Source organism: Pantherophis guttatus, chromosome 2 (assembly GCF_059756535.1).
Source record: "Pantherophis guttatus breed Tessera chromosome 2, ASM5975653v1, whole genome shotgun sequence".
NCBI lineage: Eukaryota > Metazoa > Chordata > Lepidosauria > Squamata > Colubridae > Pantherophis > Pantherophis guttatus.
Genome location: NC_142064.1, coordinates 61656434 through 61678301, shown reverse-complemented (window position 1 = coordinate 61678301; position 21868 = coordinate 61656434). Strand labels below are relative to the sequence as shown.

At 38.0% G+C, this 21868-nt stretch overlaps 1 long non-coding RNA gene across 1 annotated transcript in view; it reads right to left on the bottom strand.

Moving 5' to 3' along the window:
* The window catches only part of LOC117661957 (uncharacterized), a 37927-nt gene extending 16389 nt beyond the window's left edge, over window positions 1-21538 (bottom strand). Inside the window, exon 1 of the long non-coding RNA XR_004590183.3 lies at window positions 21313-21538. This is a non-coding gene — a long non-coding RNA (uncharacterized LOC117661957). The remainder of the gene's footprint in view (window positions 1-21312) is intronic.
* Between the last annotated feature and the right edge of the window lie 330 nt (window positions 21539-21868).

Below are 21868 nucleotides of genomic sequence, written 5' to 3'. Positions count from 1 at the left end.
TGCGTGCAACAAACAAACACAATTTACTAGTTCTGATTCTTTTAATAAACGATTGAGGAGAAATATACTACCTATGCTGTGAGATATGACCATCAAGGAAGTTTTCTTTTTCTTAGGACATGTAGGATACAGCTCAGTACAACATATACATATAAAAAAATTTTTTAAAAAAATTTTTAATTGAAAATTGTACTAATAATAGTAAAAGACAATGCAAATTAAACTGACAAAGAAAAAGAAGAATGAAAGAGAAAAGATAGTGCAAAAATAAAAAAGAAAGAAGAGAAAAATATTTTAAAAAGTAACTTTTAATCTTCATCATAAGTGCAAAGAAACTCAGTACTCCCCTTCCCTCTGTAAGGTTATGTACAAGTATCTCTTCTTCCCGTAACTCATCCCATATTTAACATAAATTCGTAAATTATTAACATTTGTACCCTGGTATCAGCAAAAAAGTCCAAAAGGTCTTTCCAGAACTTTATAGAAATATGTCTTGTTTTAATCTTGGTCCAAGAAATCAAGTTTGACCTCTTTCCTGTTGCTTCTAACAATCTTGGTCTTTAATTCATTCAGAGGATTTGTTGTAGGATTTGATCTCTCTTCAAATGCTCTTTTTCTTCTTTGAGCCTTTAGCAAACCTGTTTTTCTGAATTCAGTAAGGAATCATTATCCAGGTCATTCTTTTGGCTTATCATTTGTATTTCATCGTTAATTGTCATCTCTGTTTTATAATTAACATTTTAAAAATATTTTATAGCATTTCAATTACTTTATATTCTAATATTTCTACATCAGGTGAAGTTTCTTTCAGTTCTTTATCCTGTAGACTTCCAAGGTATTTTCTTTCACATCTGTTATTTGTTCCATAATATCTTTTTGGAAATTATCCAAAAGCAGACATCATTTTTTTTAATATAACTTTTTATTATTTTTTATAAAAACAAACATTTAGTACATCTGTCGCCCCCTCCCTGTGACATCTCGGTGTTATCTTCGGTTCTTCTTCTTTTTCTTCCAAAAAAGGAAATTTCTTCTATCTTGATCTTTATACAAACCATTTTAATATCTCCTTACTAAGACAAAATTCTGTCTATCAAATTTTTACATATAATCATAAAACTTTTATCTTTTATATCTCTTTTCCAACCAATAATAAAAACAGGTCCATATCCTATAATACTCTATCTCTTCCCTATCTTTAATCATCAAAGTCAATCTATTCATTTCTGCACAAGCAGACATCATTATTGACATCATAGCTGCTGTTTTCTGATTTCATTTGTCAAAGGGCTCCTGCAGTATTTCACATATCATTCCATTTTCTATTGTTTTGTTTCAATGCTGACCTAAAACAAAAAGAAAATCTTTCTCTATTTTGTTTCCTTTTTCTCATTTATGCTTGGATCTTCAGTTCTTCCACTGTCCAAACACAGAAACTTTAATTTCTTATTACTTAAGACAGACTAAATTTCCTATGACAGTGCTATTTATTTATATAACTTTTTATTTATTTATTTAATTTGATTTATATGCCGCCCTTCTCAGGAGACTCAGGGCGGTTTACAATGCATTAAGCAATAGCCTTCATACTTTTGTATATTTATACAAAGTCAGCTTATTGCCCCCACAAACTGGGTCCTCAATTTACCCACCTTAGAAAGGATGAAAGGCTGAGTCCACCTTGAGCCTGGTGAGAATTGAACTCGCAGTAATTGCAGGCAGCTGGATGTTAAATGCTTCCTTAGGAGGCATTAGCCTCCTACGCCACTCAGGCTCCTGATTTCCAGGATCTTATAGCACAAATCATAGCATTCCATATTTGTCTGATTTCTTAATTCATTCATAACTTTTTAAGTTAAAATCTTATTTAGCTTTTTGCTGCTTATTTCAAATTGTTTACATTCTTAAATTCACAATTATTTTTTTTCTTTTATTCTGGGATGAAAGTAAATTTACCAGATGGCTTTGTAAATTTGTCATTTTGAAGATTTCTATTATTTGTATTAACATAATTAAATAGTTAATTTCTGAAAGTGATTGGAAAGTGAGGTTAACAAACCTGTGACTTTAAATAGACTCTACTATGGTTGAGAGCTTTCTTTTGTCTCCTGGCAAACCTGCAGTAAACCACTGTCTTGCAGTCTCCTTACAAGAAGCAGCCATCTGGGCATTCAAATGGGCAATCCCTCGATCCTCTTCATTTCCATAGAGTTTTGTGGGACTGGTCTACTTGATAGTTTTTTGGTTGTGGCTGCAACATAGTTTTTGTTAATTTGGAGAAGTGTTAGTTTGCCATTTCTCACCAGAATTCCCCACACATATATTTTCTTTCTCTAATTCAAATGCTTGTCATCAATCTATCAATGACCCTTAATCAGGGGCCAGGAGCCCCATTTTGTTTCTTATAAAGTGGTGTCTGTATAAATTCTCAGTAATCCAGGTCATGGTTGTCCCAAAGGTGCTTTTTTAGGAGGCAACTGTACTTACTTGTTTTTTCTTTGAAGACATTTCGCTTCTCATCCAAGAAGCTTCTTCAGCTCTGAAAGGATAGTGGGGAATGGAAGGATTTATATTCCTTGCAGACAGCTGGTCATTTGCATCCTTTTAGAGGATCATTGAAACACTTAGATGTTTATCTGTGTCCTCAGGGTCACCTGAGTAGTGCTCCTGGTTCCTGTAGTCTGCAATTTTTTCCTCTGGAAATCCATTCCTACTCCCACACCATTCAAAGAGTGTTCATCCCCAATTGCATTATTTATTAAGAGGTGGTAACAAGATCAGAAAGAGCAGGGTATTTAGTCCTTTTATTTCATTAATAGGATAGTGTATGAGAGAAGGGGGGCTGAAGAAAAGTTTAGGCTGCAAGTAACCCAACAATTTTGGGTTGCCCATCCCTATCTTATATGCAGGTTAATAAAATCAATCTCCAGCATACTATAATATGAGAGGCAACACCTATGGCAGAACCAGTACAGAGAACTGCCAATAACTCATGCAACTTTTTCAGCACCTTTTTAATGCCTGCCATTAAATACAGCATAACAGCCAATGTGAAAACAGTGAATCCAATTATGACTTCTTATGTGCTGACTGAGATTTGTTCTCACTTTCATTTATGGTAAAATGGGAATTGTTAGAGTACAATTTTCATTGGTTGGGGCTTTTTTTTTTTTGGAAACATCCAAAATATAGGGTAAATTGACCTATACCTGCAGTTTATACAGACAAGTTGTTGCTTGCATGATGGCAATGGCGATGGAAGTGGTACTGATGATGTCATTTTAAATTTCACTGAATCCTTTTCTTTTCTGCTGGATTTTTAATTAAAGTTGCTGTGTTGCAATTTTGCTCTTCATATCCATCCTCAAATAATAATATTTCCTGGTTCTGATTTAGACACAGAAAAAAAGAGTCACACTTTTCCCCCCCTGGACTTGAGTCTCCTAAAACAGGGGTCCCCAACCCCTTGACCATGGCCATGGCATGCCAGAAATCAGGCCTTGCAAACAAGCAAAGCCCCATCCATGGGATGTAGGCAGCATATGAAACCAAGGCCCCTCTGGTTCACGGAAAAACCTCTCTCCGCGGAACTGGTTCCTGATACCCAAAAGGCTGGAGGTCACTGCCCTAAGAGGCTGCAATTAAGAACAGACAAATGCTGGGACAAAATTCCTGGCAGCTATACTAACATGCTAACAGAAAACTGACAGTTTTTATGATATAATAGCCTATTTCTATTCTGTTTGCCTCTCCCTTTTTTTCTCATCAGGAAGCAAAATCATCATCATCATCATCATCATCATTTCATTATTATCATGATGTCCTAGCCTCAATTCTATTTTCCATCTCTACTTCTAGATATGTTTGCTAGTTCTTGCTTATTGATCTTTAAAAATATTTCTTCTTTACATAAAATCCTAGTACATAACAACTTATCATCATTAGGTTAACAAACATGGCCTGTATTAACCTTAATAGTTCAACCAAGAGCCTTTCCTGACTGAAATATCACACTTTTAACATTATGGTCTGTTACTTCAAATGTTCCTTCCATTCCTCATGATACAAGCAATTCATTTCCAGAGAACAAAATACAGACAACTGCAATTTAGGGGTACACTGGTTATGCAGAGGTTTCAGTAACAGTACAAATAAAAACAATGCCAGGAATATAGAAATGGGTTTCTATCTCCTGGCATTTTAGCTATGCATAATAATGAATTCAATTTATCTTATTCAGGTTGATAAACTCCCATTATTAATACATTAGCTTCCCAGCACAATACTAATATTTTCTCTTCAGGTATAACTGCAATATGCAGTTTTTTCATTGATTTTCATTTTTTTATTGATCATCCATGCAAGACTTTTGAATTCAGTTCTACCACAAAAACTCCTTAATTATAACTGCTTTCAGTTTTCAATGCTGTCCAAGTTCAATGGCTTCCTAGGAAGGCTTTGTTTTGTTGTTTTGCTAATAGATAAATGGCCAAGTTTGAGGACAATGGGGCAGAGGTGGGAGTCACATATTGTAACAACCGGTTCGCCCAGAACCAAAAATATGAGCGTGTGTCGCAGTGGTGGAATTCAGATTTTTTTACTAACAGTTCTGTGGGGGTGGCTTGGTGGGCATGGCTTGGTGGGCGTGGCAGGGGAAGGATACTGCAAAATCTCCATTCCCTCCCCACTCCAGGGGGAAGGATATTGCAAAATCCCCATTCCCACCCCACTCTGGGGCCAGCTAGAGGTGGTATTTACAGGTTCTCCAAACTACTCAAAGTTTCCATTACCAGTTCTCCAGAACCTGTCAGAACCTGCTGAATAGCACTCCTGCTGTGTGCACCTTCCGTGCATGTGCATGGCACCGAAAAACCAGTGATTATATAGGACGTGATAGTGCCAGGACGGGTGGGCAAGCCCAGCCACTGGTCGAAACTACCGGTTTGCCCAAATTGGTCTGAACTGGCAGCAGCCCACCACTGCAATGGGCTTGGGGAGAAGAGTTGCTAGAAAATTCTTTTCAGTTATTGAAGGGAATTTGGGGGAGGGGAGAGGAGAAGACTTATTTATTAATTAATAATCAGGGATGCACAGGGAGGAACAAGGGGAGCCTTAAAGACCACTATTCTTTCTAGGTTTTAGATTTTAAAATATAGATATGTCCCTGATAACAGTAAATATCAAACATAGCTCTAAAAATGTTAAAAGGAATTCAGACTTGGGAAAGACGAGAGTCTGTCCAAATTTCAACAATATTTTCTGATTAAGAGGTTTTTATACCTGCAATTCACAGGTGGGTTTCAGCAGGTTCTGACCAGTTCTGGAGAACCGGTAGTGGAAATTTTGAGTAGTTCAGAGAACTGGTAAATACCACCTCTGACTGGCCCCACCCCCATCTATTCTCTACCTCCCAAGTCCCAGCTGATCGGGAGGTGTTAAGGATATTCTTGGCTCATAACCGATGTTATGGGTTATTGAGCAGAGTACCGCTTGAGTATGCACATGAAAGCGGCTAAGAGTGAATAACTACAGTTAATATATTGACACACTGAGTTGTGGTAGTCTTTTACTTTTAGAAAAAAAAAAGCAAAGTCCAATAACAATCCAAGTCATACACAGATAAGGCGATAGTTAAAATATTACTTCAGGGATATTCCAAGTACAAAGTCTTCTTACCAGTTGTTGTCACTACACAATAAAACAGTTCTTCCCGAGTTTCAAACAGGAACAAGTTCAGTATTAAAACATTCAATAAACAGTAGAAAGCAACAACTAGCAATGATCAAACAGTGATCATGCAGAGAGATCAGATAGAGAGTAACAGCAAATAAGCAGATAAAATGGTGTAGTGTTCTCAAGCCATGATTCAGGCTTCCCTTTAAGTACATTGGCTACAGAGCTTAGCCAATCAGGATGCAGAATGATGCAATACAGTCTTAAAGCAATATAACACCTTCTGACAAACATGTATTGATAGTTTATATATTGCCTGACCAACTAGTTAGACAATAGCCATTTCCTAACAGGAGGAAATATGGATTTTGCAGTATCCTTCCCCTGGAGTGGGGTAGGAATGGAGATTTTACAGTATCCTTCCCCTGCCACACCCAGTAAGCCATGCCCACTAAGCCACACCATGCCCACCAAGCCACACCCACAGAACCGGTATTTTTTGAAACCCACTACTGCTGCAATTGTTCATGGACATGTGTCAGTAAGTGAGCCAATTTGGAGTGGTGATTAAGGCACCTGTCTAGAAACTGAGAGGCTATGAACATTACTCCTGTTTTAGGTTCAAAGCCAGCTAGGTGACTTTGGGCCAGTCACTCTCCCTCTCAGCTCTAGGAAGCAGGCAAAGGCAAAGCACTTCTTAAAAGCTTGCCAAAAAAACCACAAAGAGTTAGTCTAGTTAGATTCTAAGTATTAGACACAACACAATGGAAGAACAAAATATTTCAGTTCTTATAACAGTGAAAAATATGTGGTCTTGCAGACTAATTCTAAATATTAGTGGTTGGGAGGAAGTCCTAATTCACTAATCTTCCTGATATTGATATCAAACCCATCATATTAGAACCATAAACATCTGGAATACTGCTAGTTGGTAGCTTTCTGTAATTGTGTGCTGCCATCTAAGGATTATCTGGATTTTGGCAACCCAGATAGGGACTTCTATATAATCTTATCTCTTCACTAGCAAGTGAAGTATGTTAACTGGAAAAGACAAATAACAAATGAAAAACATAATCATTTATTCATGCTTACATTTTCAACTAAAAAAAAATAACAATGTGGGATTGTTTGAGTGAAAGAATTTTTTTTTAAAAAAATGGAAACAAACCTTTCCCATTACTTTTTATGCAGTTGCACTCCAGTTTCAAAATACAGTGAATTCTCTCCTTCTAAAGAGTAAACATGATCTATTTATTTCTGTCCTGGGTTGTTCACAATCCAAATAGACAGTCCGTTTCCTGCCTGGCATTTATTTTTCTACTCTTTTCCTTTTCCATCTAATAGACTGTGTTTGGCCTTCTTGGCCAAGATATCAAGCAATTGGACTTAGTCTGGAGGAAAACAAGCTCCATGCCACATTTTGTTAAATGCAGGGCAAAGATTTGACATGTTATCAGCATGAGTACTGACAATGTCCAATGCTTGTAGCTGTGTGTGCTCCAAATTGCAAAACTGGATGCTGTATACTATACTAAGGCTTAAACTAAGTAGTTTCTGTGGGTGAAGTGACTACCTCTGGAAAGTTGAAGCTATACATTTGGATACTTAAAATACCACATATATCTGGACCGGGGTGAAATGCTACCGATTCGCACCGGTTCAGGAAAACCGGTAGTAATAAAAGCTACCAGTTCGGGCGAACCGGTACTAAAAAAATGCTACTAGTTCGTCCAAACCGGTATTTCTGATGATCAACTGTGCTGTGTGATTTATATTCTCTAGAAAGCAGAAAATCCTGCTTTCTAGCAAATCTAAATCGTGTGGCACAGCTGTTCCCCCCCCTTCGCTGTTCTACTTAACTTCTTAAGCCTCCTTTTTCTGCACTGCGCAATAGCGCATGCAGTGCGCATGGGCACAAAGTGTGCATTTGACGTGCACTGTGCATGCATGCACAACAAACTGGCAAACCTTGAAGGATTTCACCACTGATCTGGACATGTGCATACATACATGTGATGACTACAGGAAAGATCTTGAAGCAGCAGTGCTGAACCTTCTGGAAGATACAGCAAATAATGCTTTGAGAAAAGATACTTCAGTTGTGCAGTGCACCCTTCCAGATGCTTTACACAGACCTATTAAACAAGTGTATCCCATATCTGTTAAAATTTTGTAGATGATAGCCAAAGACATGGGGAAGTATGATGAAGGTATCTGGAGTTTTTTTTTTTAAAAAAATCCCTTTCTTCACTCTGCAGTTGTTGTTGTTTGTTTCACATTGAAAAGTAATATACATTCTTATATCTATTGGTACTGAAGTTTTGTATAGGAATTAAAGCATTTTGTGCTGTTGTCACCTGCTAAAGAAAACCATGGCAAAGCTATTTGTCAATGCATTCAGTTTTGTCTCTGGGGAATAGAATGGAAAGTCATGAGATGAGCAACAAATTAGGAGAGAATTAGTCTTGTACAATGTTTTATAATTTGTGACAATTTGGAAGAATTACAGAAAAGCAACTATAGGGTGAAAGTTGCTAAGTCTCATTAAATTTGATTCCTTGTTGAACTTAATGTCACACTTCAATGATGTGTTATCTGCATAAATAATGAATTTTCACAAGAGATAGAGATGGGGAGGGAGAGAGAGGGAGAGTAGAGTAGAGTAGAAGAGAGTAGAGTACAGTTATGTCTTGAGTATCTCCCTGTGGCTGTATCGTTTTCCAATAAAGAGTGACAATGTAAAGCAATAGCACTTAGCAATAGAACTTAGACTTATATACCACTTTACAGTGCTTTACAACTTTCTCTAAGCGGTTTACAGAGTCAGCATATTGTCCCCAACAATCTGGGTCCTCATTTTACCGACCTCGGAAGGCTGGAAGGCTGACTCAACCTTGAGCCTGGTGAGATTCGATCTGCCAAATTGCAGGCAGCCGACAATCAGCAGAAGTAGTCTGCAGTACTGCATTCTTACCAATGCACCACAGTGGCTCCTAAAGAAGCAGCACATGAAGCTAATATCTAGTTTGTAACAAATAATTAAGGAGATAATCTATCTACAATTTTTTTCCTGGGTATACAGTAAGTCCCATTCCACTTAGTTACAGAATACATGCCCCAGTTTATGGATAAACATCAAGAAGAAACATCTATCTATACATTATACCATTAAACAGCCTTCATTCTATGATAAAGAAATAGCATTGCACCTACTAGATTTGTACCTATTTTATAATATGATAAATCAAAGTATTGGACATAAAGAATGACACCACTGGATCATAATTGTGATTCCATGGGCTGGAGGGAAAAATATTTCAGAGTTACAAATTGTGATTGCAAGAGAAAAGATCAGTGAAGGGCTGACAGTAATGAACAGCAGCATAACAATATAAAATGGAATATTTATAGTTACTGTCATTAGCTTCTCATCCTACATCAATCATTCTGGTTTCCTTGGATAAAGGTTAAGGTGGCATCTTACTCCCTTCCAATTCTATCTATACATGGCGATTAACTGGATTGCAATCCTATGTCTCAATTGAGGGTATCAGAATGGCTTTGTGGCCTACAAAACTCTGGGCTCCAACCAGAGGTGGGTTTCAGCAGGTTCTGACCAGTTATGGAAAACTGGTAGTGGAAATTTTGAGTAGTTCAGAGAACCGGTAGTAAAAGTTCTGACTGGTCCCGCCCCCATCTAGTCTCTGCCTCCCAAGTCCCAGCTGATTGGGAGGAAATGGGGATTTTGCAGTAACCTTCCCCTGGAGTGGGGTGGGAATGGAGATTTTAGACTATCCTTCCCCTGCTATGCCCACCAAGCCATGCCATGCCATGCCCACCAAACCACACCCACAGAACCGGTAGTAAAAATTTTTGAAACCCACCACTGGCTCCAACCTAAAAGAATGGACCTAGGGCTGCTCTTGCAACCCCTCCTCTTCAGTTCCCTGACTCAGCCATTTTCTTCTGCTTAATACTGTGCCCGCCTCTTGTGCCTTTATTTCCAGATCACAATTGACAGGATTTTTAACACAGTTCAATAGCAATTGCAGCAACAGAGGTCTATTGCAAGTAAGTCATGCACAAGTAGGTGCATAAATCAGAAAAGAAGGAGTATTAGGCCTTGAGTTATTTAGAGAAATAATAAAGGTGAGATAAAAATAAAACAAACAAAGTAAGTTCAATATGAGTGGATGGGACCTGAACTGACAGTATTGAGCCAGGAAAGAGATCTTAGTTTTAGGATTAAATGCAGATGTTGAGCTCAAATACAGCTGCAGAGAAGAAAGGGAAATTCCATTACTGGCTCATTGGTTGAGGAGACAAAAATAAAGCTGCCAGTGCTGTAATGTTTCATATGACTGCTGTCTGGAGTAGTTTACAGAACTGCAATCACTGTTCCTCAGACAGGATATTATGGAGCTGTAAATGATGAAGAAAAGAACTAATTTGATCAAAGGGCTAGAATAGCTGCAATGTTTGGAGTTTTGCAGTTTAAGAAAAAATGGCAAGGCGGATGGACTCAGTTACAGTGGCAATGAGTGCACCATCGGCAGACTTGAAAGACCAAGTTAGGGATAGGGTATAATGAAGAAAATCTGTATGGTCACTAGGAGTGGAAAATGACTTGATAACACACAACCCATCAATCAATCATCAATTAATCAATATTAAAATCTAAATTTCTCAATAAAAACTAAAAGGTAGGAAATTCAGGACTCATGAAATGAATTATATCTTCACACAGCATGATATGTTTTGTAGTGGTGGGATTCAATTTTTTTTACTACCAGTTCTGTGGGCATGGCTTGGTGGGCGTGGCAGGGGAAGGACACTGTAAAATCTCCATTTCCTCCCGATCAGCTGGGACTCGGAAGGCAGAGAATAGATGGGAGCAGGGCCAGTCAGAGGTGGTATTTACCGGTTCTCCGAACTACTCAAAATTTCCGCTACCGGTTCTCCAGAACTGGTCAGAACCTGCTGAATACCACCTCTGATGTTTTGACAACATGTAGTGATGACTGCCAGTTTGGATGCTTTTGAAAGGTTAAACAAAATGATGAAGGATAAATCTTTCAGGAATAGTAATAATAATAACTGTATAGTATATACCGATTCAATACATCATGCTACCAATCCTGGGTTGCAAAATTTGGGTGATTACTAGATGGCAGTAAAGAGTTATTATTTTTCCCTGTCCCTCTGCTGTCATCTATTGGCCATTCAGATTTCTGCAGCTCTGATCTGGTACCAATCTCACTGAATCCTGTTTCACTTGTGTTTTGTTCCTGGCTGGTTTTTCCCAATGTACTTGTGGTAATATGTATTTATTAAATTTATCACACCAAATAATGAAAAGTATCAACATCACTGTAAATAGACAATTTATAACTCCAAACAAATACTGGTATGCTATTTTCATTTGGGTTTTCAATATAGAATATTAAAATATTTATCATACCTATATAACATTGCCCTTTAAAATACTTCTCTATTGGAATGTTTTAACTACCAATACCATCTTTTAAAAATAATCAAACTTAGATATTAAATTTTACATGTAAATAAAATAAAGAGCTGATTGCCCTATTAATGCAAATGTCACAATTTGTGTGTATTAGAACACATATTTGAATGAGAATTAATTCCGTTAAAAAGTCATATTTACCAAGGGGAAGATTGACAAGCACTATTTCCAAAATCCATTGATCTATCTTTCTTTTTTAGATGTACATAGGTTTATAGTCAAGCCTGGGAAAATAAGTGTTTATCTTTTGAAGAAATTATATTATTAGAACTGCTCAATGAAATTTGGGTGTGGGGGAGAGAGACAAAATGTTATACAACGAATGCCAACATGGAGAAGACCTTTCCAACGGTGAACTACAGTGTTTTTCAACTAAGCGCCAGTATTTTGGATGGTGCTTTAAGAGCCAACTGATACATTTTCATTGTAATCAGTCCTGGTTTAATGACCTAAAAACAGCAAGAACACTCGTTCTTCCAAGCAGAAAGTTCAGAAGCAACCCCCATGGAAAACATATAAGTTTCACCTGATCTATGTTTATTGCTGTTTATTGTTAATTCCTGACCCTGTTTATTGTTCTTTATTGTTCATTCCTACGTTTATGGTTCATTCCTGCAGACATCATTGAGTAATTGCTAATTCTTTATAGCAGTAAGGCCTGTAGGTAGAATTGTCTGATAAGTTGCAATTAAGGTATTATGCTAAGATGTACTAGCAGGGAAATCCTTGAATTGGTTTTTTTGTTCTAGGATTACTACTACCTGTTCTGTGGTATGATGCAGAATGTACAGTGTCCTCAGACTTCTATAGACCTTGAGGTTTATCAGGGCTTATATCCACTTCCAGACTGCCTCACTGCATGTACATCAGCAGGAACATACCATATTTTTCAGAGTATAAGATGCACTGGAGTATAAGACGCTTAGCTTTTGGGGAGGATAATAGGGGGAAAAAAATTCTGCCTACCAGGCATTCATCTGGCTAGTCCCAGCACATTAGTTTGCTTGCTGGTTTTGAGGTTGGGGCTGGTTGGTGCTGTGCTTCTAAAGCACAGCTGGTTGTTGGAGGGAGCAGCAATTAGAAAAGCAGGCAAAACACAGAAGATCGCTTCACTCTCATTGGGGCTGAAAAACAGCTTCAAAAGCACAGCTAATTCTCAGAGGGAGCTTCAGTGACTAAAGTAGACAATGCGCGGAAGGGGTAAGAGAAGGCAGCAGCTGTTGCGGGTAGCCATTTTGGGCACCGCACAGGGTTACATTTGGAGTATAAGATGCACCCAGATTTTCAGCCTCTTTTAGGAGGGAAAAAAGTGTGTTTTATACTCTGAAAGATACGGTATGTTGTCCCCTATTTGCTACCAACCCACCATGAATGTGTCATGGGATGTGAGACTACCCTTGGGAGACAAGAGGAAGAGCTGCAACAATAGTCTGATAAGAGAAATCTAAGTCCAAAGGAGAAATGGAGGTGGAGAATGTATCTCAAAAGGGACCATTCCTAATTCTTTGGAAACTAAAGGCAGTGGAGCAGAGAAATGCTTTCAGACTTGCAAGATTCTGATATTGTAATCCTACAACGAAGGTAGTGTTAGTACCCATGGTTTTGGTTTCCTGTCGGGGTTACTTTAGAAGTCTGAATGTGATTTCTGCTCCTGTTTTCCTCTTCTACATTTAACATAATTTTCTACCTTATGGTGCCTTAAACATCATTGTCTAATTTGCCTGCTGTGTGGCTTACTTTCTTCTAGTGCAGCCCTTTTCTGTGATTATCTAATGTCTGTCATAGTAGGAACACCCTATTTCCTGGATCAATGGTTGCACCCGCCAGAGACATTAAGAAAAATCCATCTTTTGCAGTTTCATGGAATTGGCCTCCTTATCTCTATTGCAAGTATTATTACAAGAGTATTCCAGTAGTTTGTCGGAATTGCAACATTTTTTTTAAAAAAAATCCATTTACTAGTATACCACTGAAATATAGGACTCCCCTCCCCCCCATTTTATCCAGGGCTAGGTCCATTGCAGTACTTATCCATTTGGGCTGGAATTGGAATTCTACAACCTATGAAATGGTGAACTAGTTAAAAATTAAAAAGTGAAATGCATAGCTCAAGGAAAGAAACATAGTAGTTAAAAAAGGTTTTGCTCGGTTTTAAATTGGGGACCCTCCTAATTTAAGATGAATGTTATAATCTCTATACCATTGGGACACAATTGCAATGGCAGTTGCAGGTAAAGTTAAGAGGTAAATCTGGGACTATGCAAAACAGAAGCTATTATTTTTCAAATCAGTTACTGTGCCTCGGTGCACATGCATTTTCATGCCTTAACTTTGCAAATAATAATATTATTTTTTCAAAAATAAATAAATAAATGTAGTAGTACTTCTCAAAAAATACGATTGTCCTTTAAGACTCACTGATAGGAATGAAAATGTTTGGCAATTGCTTTCTTGGCATGGAAAAGTGAAAAAAATGGCAGCAGAGGAATTGTCCAATGGAGGTGGAGCTGAAGGTCAGGAGTGGACTTTAGTCAGCAATATGGACTGACGATTTGGCCAGCAGCTATCAAACTATGCCAATTCTAATAGAATCTTCTTAAGCTATCTAAGAGTCCTGCTGGAATTAGTGTGGGACAATAGCAACTAAACGTGCAACACAGAGGTGACTTGAAGGCATGGTTATAGCTTTTGTTGAAATTAGTATGCAAACTCATTATAGGACAGCATAAATGGAGTCCTGTGATTGTAAGCAGCTTTTATAAATGTATTGCCAATGGATGGGAAAATGTCTTTTAAATGAAGGTATTGTTGTGTGTGTGAAGGGATGATCTGTATGTAGAGATAGTCTTGGGTCATTCTGTCTTTACTCCTGGGAACCTATTATAGTCACCAACCTGCATGATAAATTAAAGGAAACCCAATGAAGATCTGCTTAGATCTAACGTTAGGAATGTTGAAGGCAATGAAAAATTGCCCCTGCAGTGAGCACAGAAAAGATCAGGAATATGTGGTATTTGGCTTTACATATTATCACAGCGGTGAGATTGACATACGCCCAACTCTGGAAAAACCAGAATATCCCAACAGAAGAGGCTATTATTAAAAAAATCTTAGAATGTGCGGAAGCTGATACATTAACCAAAAAATTAAAGGAGAGAGAGCAAACACAGGGAGGTTTAGCTTGGGATAAATTTTATAAATGGCTAGAAAAGAGGAAAGTAAATCCCATTTTAGAGGAGGAATGATATTTATTGAGAAACCTATCCTATATAAGATAAGTGAAGTCGGATAGACCTAATTGATATATTAAGGCATGTAAGTTGTTTTGTCTTCCCAGGATTATAATGTAGAGATACAGTACCGAATATTTGTGTATTAAGGTACTGCAAAGAAGCAAGGAAGTATGTTTGTTTATTGTTGTTTTGTTTTTTTTGTGTTATCTTTTTATGATGTGTTGTTTCTATGTTTTTTAATGAAAAATGTAAATAAAGATTATTTTTTTTTAAAAAAGAAAAGATTAGGAGTAGGAAAGGTTTAACAGGAAGTCTTTTCAGATCTGTGATGGTGATGGTGGCGTCAAAGAGTTACAAGTCCATAAGGAGGCAAAGGCAGCTTATAACACTCCTACAAAGTTCTAGAAAAGTATTTGACTACTTTGTTCAAATGAATCGTGACTTGGTTAGAAAAAGAATCCATCAGAATGGAATATACCATGTTTCTCAACCACCACAACTTTAAGATGTGTGGACTTCAATTCCCTGAATTCCCCAGCCAGCATGCAGTCCATTGCCAAGTTAGGAAACAGTGGTGTATACAGTCTATCTTCTCTCACTATCTAAAGTGAAAGAAATGCAGAAGTTACATTATATCATACTCCTGAGATTTTTGTATGACTATCCCAACATGATACAATATGGTGGTGGGTTGTCTCTATTTTTACATAGTGCATGTCCTGTGTGATTTTTTTTGTAGTTATAGTGACCCAAGGTGGCAGTGTATTTCTGCTTTCATTTTTATTGAATGTTCATAGTCAGTTCTTATTCTATGGGATTCAAAGAGTTGACTTTATGGATCATTGCAGAATAGATAACTAGATGGCTTGAAAAAGTTCTTTATAAGGCAAGTTCTTTAAAAGATACAAGAATCTTTTAAACAGTTTCCTATGATTTACTGTTGTTCTCTGTTATTGTTAGTGTAGTATCTCAACCAACAGAATACCTATCATTGCCAACCAGCATGACAAATACAACAATTGTCATCAAAGTTGGAATAGATTTTTTTTTTATTCTACTTGGAAATTATCAATATTTAAATGACCAGAATGTGGAATTTCAAAAAGATAGTTATGATAGATATAAATATTACCATAATGGTAGCATTCTCTATCCTGACAGTCTGTTTAGTTAGTAGTAGGTATGATATTCTTGAATTTTTATAACCTTGTAATGCATTCTAAGTTTGATGTTTCCATAGTAACCAGTTGTAAAAAGCACCTACAGTATTCATTGGTGTTCCTTAGGAACTGTACTTAGGTTAAGAAAGCAGCTATTCCTTTATAAATCACATAAACAAATGTCATAGAGTAAACTAGTTTGTTCATAGAGCTGACACACTGGTATAGACTGTTCTAAGAATTTATTGTTACTTCTTTTGGTTTTTGTATTTTTAAATACATATGATTGCTTTAGCTGAGTTAATGGACTGGATCTACATTATTCCAACAATTATTTTGTTAATGCTTCTTCTAAGACATTGTAGGTAGAGGTCACTGCAGTAAATAATTCTGTATTTCATTGGGAGAAGATTAGAAGATTGGACTATTACAATGCACAGCATTCTGTTTAAGCTACTTTAAGCTCAGACATTTGGTACATTTCTTGTACCAAATGTCTGAGCTAGAAGAATATTGCTTAGAACTTTTGATACTATCAATCCTGGTATCTTCTGGATAGACTCCAAGGGGTGAAATTTCAGCAGATTCTGACCAGTTCTGAGAACTGGTAATGGAAATTGGAGTTTCCAGTTTGGAGAACCAGTAGTAAAAATTCTGACTGGCCCCACCCCCATCTATTCTCTCCCTCTCAAATCCCAGCTGATTGGGAGGAAATGGGGATTTTGCAATAACCTTCCCCTGGATTGAGGAGGGAATGGAGATTTTGCAGTATCTTTTCCCTGGAGTGGGATGGGAATGGAGATTTTACAGTAACCTTTCCCTGCCATGCCCACCAAGCCACGCCCACCAAGCCATGCCACGCCCACCAAGCTACACCCACAGAACTGGTAATAAAATTTTTTGAAACCCACTACTGGTGTAATGCCTATTTGAGGGAACAGTTCTAGTCTTTAGAAAGGAGGGAAACCGAATTAGATAAAATTTTGCAAGGGACACAGGACAAACTGATCAAAAAAATTTACAATTACTTACGAGGATATAAATTAGAAGAAGAGGTACTGAAAGAAAATATGATAACCTGGACAAAAAAAATCGGTTATAGTATTCAATTAGACAAATGGGAAAAACTATGGAAAATAAATTATAAATGGACAGTGTCTGTACTCTATAAAGAAAATCTCTATAAAATGTTTTATAGGTGGCACTTGCCACCAGCCAGATTGGCAAGAATGTTCCCCGGCACGCCATCAACATGTTGAAAATGCAACCACCACAAAGGCACCTATTACCATATGTGGTGGACCTGCCCAATGGCGAAACAATATTGGCAAAGGATCAAAATACAAATAGAAGAAATAACACACCAAAAGATAGAACTAAGACCAGAAAGCTTCCTACTAGGCATAGTGAATGGACACTACGAAAAAGAAACAACATATTTAATTATACATATGATAACAGCAGCACGAATACTATATGCGCAACACTGGAAGAATAGTGATATACCAACACCAGATAAAATAATCAATAAAATTATGGAATGTGCGGAATTAGATAGACTCACAAAGGAATTACAAAATAGGGAAGAACATGACTTTTACTTAGTATGGGAAAAGTGGTATAGTTGGTTGAAAGATAGGAAAGAGATGAAGTAATAGGAAGTAAACAAAATGACCAAATATAGTACGATGGAAACAAAGAACAGACATAGGTCAACAAAGATCAATAGTAGATAGACAAAAGGGAATGACCAAATAAGGAAGAGTCAAAATACAAAGAGAAATATATATTACAGTTGTGACAAACTGGACATGTATTGAAATGGGTGTTTATATGTTTTTATGTTTTGTACGTTTCATTGTTCTGTTTAGTTTGTACTTATAAATAAAAATTGAAAAAAAAAAAAAAGAAGGGAGGGAAATCAAGCCCTAGGTTCTTGGTTTATGAAATGCCACATGGATCGACACTTTCCCTTTGCCTTTTTAACATCTACATAATGCCACTAGGGGAATACACTGACATGAATTATGTCAATGTTAATGGTACTAAATTTACATTTAGAAGGCTTAGTCAAACAGATGGTCCTGGCCTGAAGTCTGAAGGTGTTAGGGAGTAGTTGGGGAGAAGTAAATTTAAGCTTAATTCCAGCAAGATAGAATGGTTTTAAGTTAGGGACACTCTCCCACATTTTGAAATGATTCATGGCTGAACCCAGATCAGGTTCACAGCTCCTGATTGAGGGATATGCGGTAGCTACATTAGGGAGGACCATTGCATAATTCCATCTTGTGTTCCACTTATGAACTTTCCTGGAGCTTGAGACACTAATCACTGTCACTTATGCCTGGGTCACTTTTCATTTATGTTATTACAATGTGGCTTCCATGGGGCTGCCTGTGAAGACCATTTAGAGGCAAGAAGTGATTCAGATTGCAATAGTCTGGGTAATTCTGGGCACATACTGTATTAATTCACCCATACAATATTTCTACTCCAAGAGCTGCACTGGTTCCAGATCCAAATCAAGGTGCTTGATACCATCGTTAAAGCCCTGCATGGCTCAGAACCTGGGTACCTTCAAGACTAGTTTCATCCAATTGTTTAGGCCTGTCTGATAGCATTAGGTAGAAGAGACTGGGTCCCAATAAAGGAATGCCATTTTCAGGGATATTGGAGACAGACCTTATTAGTTGCTACCTCTTTCTTTGGGCAGCATTTCCTTTAATATCCACTTGGCCCTAAATTTTAGGCCATTTTGGTAGATGATTAAAACCTGGCTTTTCCAGCATAACTTGTTGGCAGATACATTATGACGTTTTTCCACTTGGAATGTGGCTTTCTGTTGAACTGAGTGTGTATTATTCCAGACATAGAATTGTGAACTACTAAGTTACTTGTTTGACTTGATATACCTTTTAAAAACTTATTTTATGTAAAATGGCTTATAAGTCTAGGACTCTTAGGTAACAATCAAAAGTATTAAATTTCCAGAGATGTTGAGGCAATTGGGAAAGCTAGTAAATGGGAATAGATCAAAATATATGCCATATTAGTTTCTTATCAGGCCCAAATTGATTTTACTGGGGGTTTTGTTTACTAGTTTTTGTTTGCCTTTGATTCGGTCTTGACTCCTAGTGTCTGCCTAGATAAGTCTCTGCAACAACCTTTTCAAGATTTCAGAAGTGATTTGCCATTGCTTTCTTCCAGTGGTGGGTTTCAATTTTTTTACTACTGGTTCTGTGCATGTGGCTTGGTGGGTATGGCAGGGGAAGGATACTGTAAAATCTCCATTCCCTCCCCAATCCAGGGGAAGGTTACTGCAAAATCCCCATTTCCTCCTGATCAGCTGGGACGTGGGAGGCAGAGAATAGATGGGGGCGGGGCAGGGGTGAAATCTAAAATATTTTGCTACCGGTTCTGTGGGCGTGGCTTAATTAGTGGGCGTGGCTTGGTGGTAAGGTGACTGGGTGGGTGTGGCCAAGTCAATGTCACTTCTTTGCCCTTTTTTAACCTACAAAATACAACACAACACAACTGGCTCACCCACAATGTAAAAGCAGCTGTGCTAGACCCAAAATGGCCCCTGCAAGAAGCCGGAACCTCACACAGCCACAAAAAGCCCAAAAAACCAACTTTCACACTTTACACACACAAAATTCCACATACAGCTTTGTGAGATTTTGTGTTTTTGTGTAGTTAGAGTGAAACACTACAGAAACACACTAAATCTCAGAAAGCTGCACAAATATTATTTTATTTTATTTTATTTTTATTTTTATATAAAAGCAGCTAAATTTAAAACTTCCTAAACTTTAAATGGCTAGGTCTAAAAAAAGAACAACTAAAAAAAACCCCAATTAATGATTTTTTTTAAAGCTCCCAAAGAGGAAAAAAACTTACCCAATAGAACAGGAGTCTCCAACCTTGGCAACTTTAAGACTTGCGGACTTCAACTCCCAGAATTCCTCAGCCAGCTTTGATGGGAGTTGAAGTCCATAAGTCTTAAAGTTGCCAAGGTTGGAGACCCCTACAAGGCAGGTAGGAAGGCAGATAAAGCTGTTCACCAATGAACTTGATTGCAGGCAGGGAGATTCAGTTGCTTGCTGATGCAATGGATTGCAGGTATTACAGCAAGCGAAGCAAGGCAGGCGTTGCGACCAGCAGCTAAGGTAAGCAAGCTGGAGACTGCGGGGGAGGGGGGGAGGAGGGATTTTTGCTACCGGTTAGCAGGCAACTCAGCTGGGATCGTCAGAGCCATTTAAAAGAAAAAAAAAGGCTCTGATGATTGCGCGGCTCAGCTGGGCATGGGGGCGGGGGCAGGGATTTTTGCTACCAGTTCTCTGAACTGCCCACCGCCATCACTACCTACTCACCCGAGCTGGTCTGAACCGGGAGCATTTCACCCCTGGGGTGGGGCCAGTCAGAGGTGGTATTTACCAGTTCTCCGAACTACTCAAAATTTCTGCTACCAGTTCTCTAGAACTGGTCAGAACCTGCTGAAACCCACCTCTGCTTTCTTCCTAGGACTGAGAGAGGATGATTGATCTAGAGTAATCTAACTGGCTTTGTGCCTATGACAGGACTAGATACTCACACTCTCCTGCTTTCTAGTCTGATGCCTTAGCCCATTACACTAAACTGGTTCTCTTTACTGTTTTAACAACATAATAAACAATATCTGAAACTCAGCACATGGGGAGGTGTTGAATTCAAAGGAACCCCAGATTCACACCAGGAGGAAGGTAGTTTGCATAGAAGCTTTGTTGCCTCAGAACAATGGAGGGCTATCCCAATTATATCTGGAGTCTATGAAAAGGGTTACCAGTATATGGCAGCATTCCTAACATTTTAGACACTTGTTGATAAAGAGGCAGAATGAAGGATATTATATTGGATTTTGTCCAGTGATTGACAAGCTTATCTTCAATTCTGGGAATGATTTGCAGTCAAGCAACAATGTGGAAGACATATTTTCATTATGGCTTTCTCCATGTGGCTTCACTTAGCTGTCATTTTATGTTCATGATCAGTTTCTTCTCCCATGTAACCCTGCACAGGTCTCTGCAGGTAACTACCCCAATAAAATGATAGCTCAACAAAAATGATAAGACACATTGCAGTGGCTTCATAAAGTAAACCCTGCCTTTATGTACTTCAGTGCCTAAATAAGACACAATTATAAAAGTTGTGCAGACCTGGAAGACAATTCATGATGCACATTGCAACATTTGCTCCTCTTTGTCCCCCTCCCCATGAATACCTATGAAAATCTGATTACATTGTTACCTGCAAAGCGAAGTAAATTACTGCCTAAGTTTCTTTACCTTTCTTTCATCCTTCAATACATTATCCATTGAGGTGGTGCAGAGGTGGAGATTTGAATGTGATTCTGAACGATCACGGTATAGAAAGACACATAATGCCTGTCAGGAACATTTAAAGAAGTGATCTCTTTTTCCTGGGCTTATGTGGTTCCCTTTCACAGCTGATGCCTGATCTTGGCAAAAGTTAAGCTTGGCTATTATCCCTGATGGCACTACGGGTGTACCTGTGTGAATTCTGACTCATATTTTGTCTTCTAATCTGATTTTTCTGAATAATAGATAGTTGCTATATAGTTAATACTTCTCTTACTCAGCATGGCATATTTTCCTTTTCATCTGCGTTTCTAACCAATCTTTTGCCTTCTGACATAATACTAATAGTGGTTTTCACTTACCTTTACTACCGCTTTAAGACTGGGAGCGCATGCGCGGATTGTCCGTGATGATGTCCGGGCAGTTGGGCAGAGCCTCCCATTGCCACCACTACCAGTTTGCCCAAACCGGGGCAAACAGGTAAAAACTCACCACAGCATAGTACAGTTTGGGGACACCCCAGTGAAATCAATTGAATATATAAATATTCTTATGGTGCAGGAGACAAATAGAATTCCATAAAAACATTTGGACAATGGGATTCTAGAACAAGGTATTTTAAACTGTCTCAGAGTCTGGAACCTATTAGTTTAAACAAACAAACAAACAAACAAACAAACCAGAATCTATGATCAAGAGGTAAAGCTTTTATGAGAAAAAATAACTGCCTTCAACTTTTTTTCCCTTGGTCTCTTATGGAACCCCATGGACCTCTTTTCTATTTTTGAAAAAAACCTGTTCTAACATGTACACAGTGGTGGCATCCTGCCAATTTAACAAACGGTTCGGTGATCACGCGCTTTGCGTGCTGCTCATGCGTGCACGGTTTTACAAAAACTTACCTTCTGTGTTACTGCT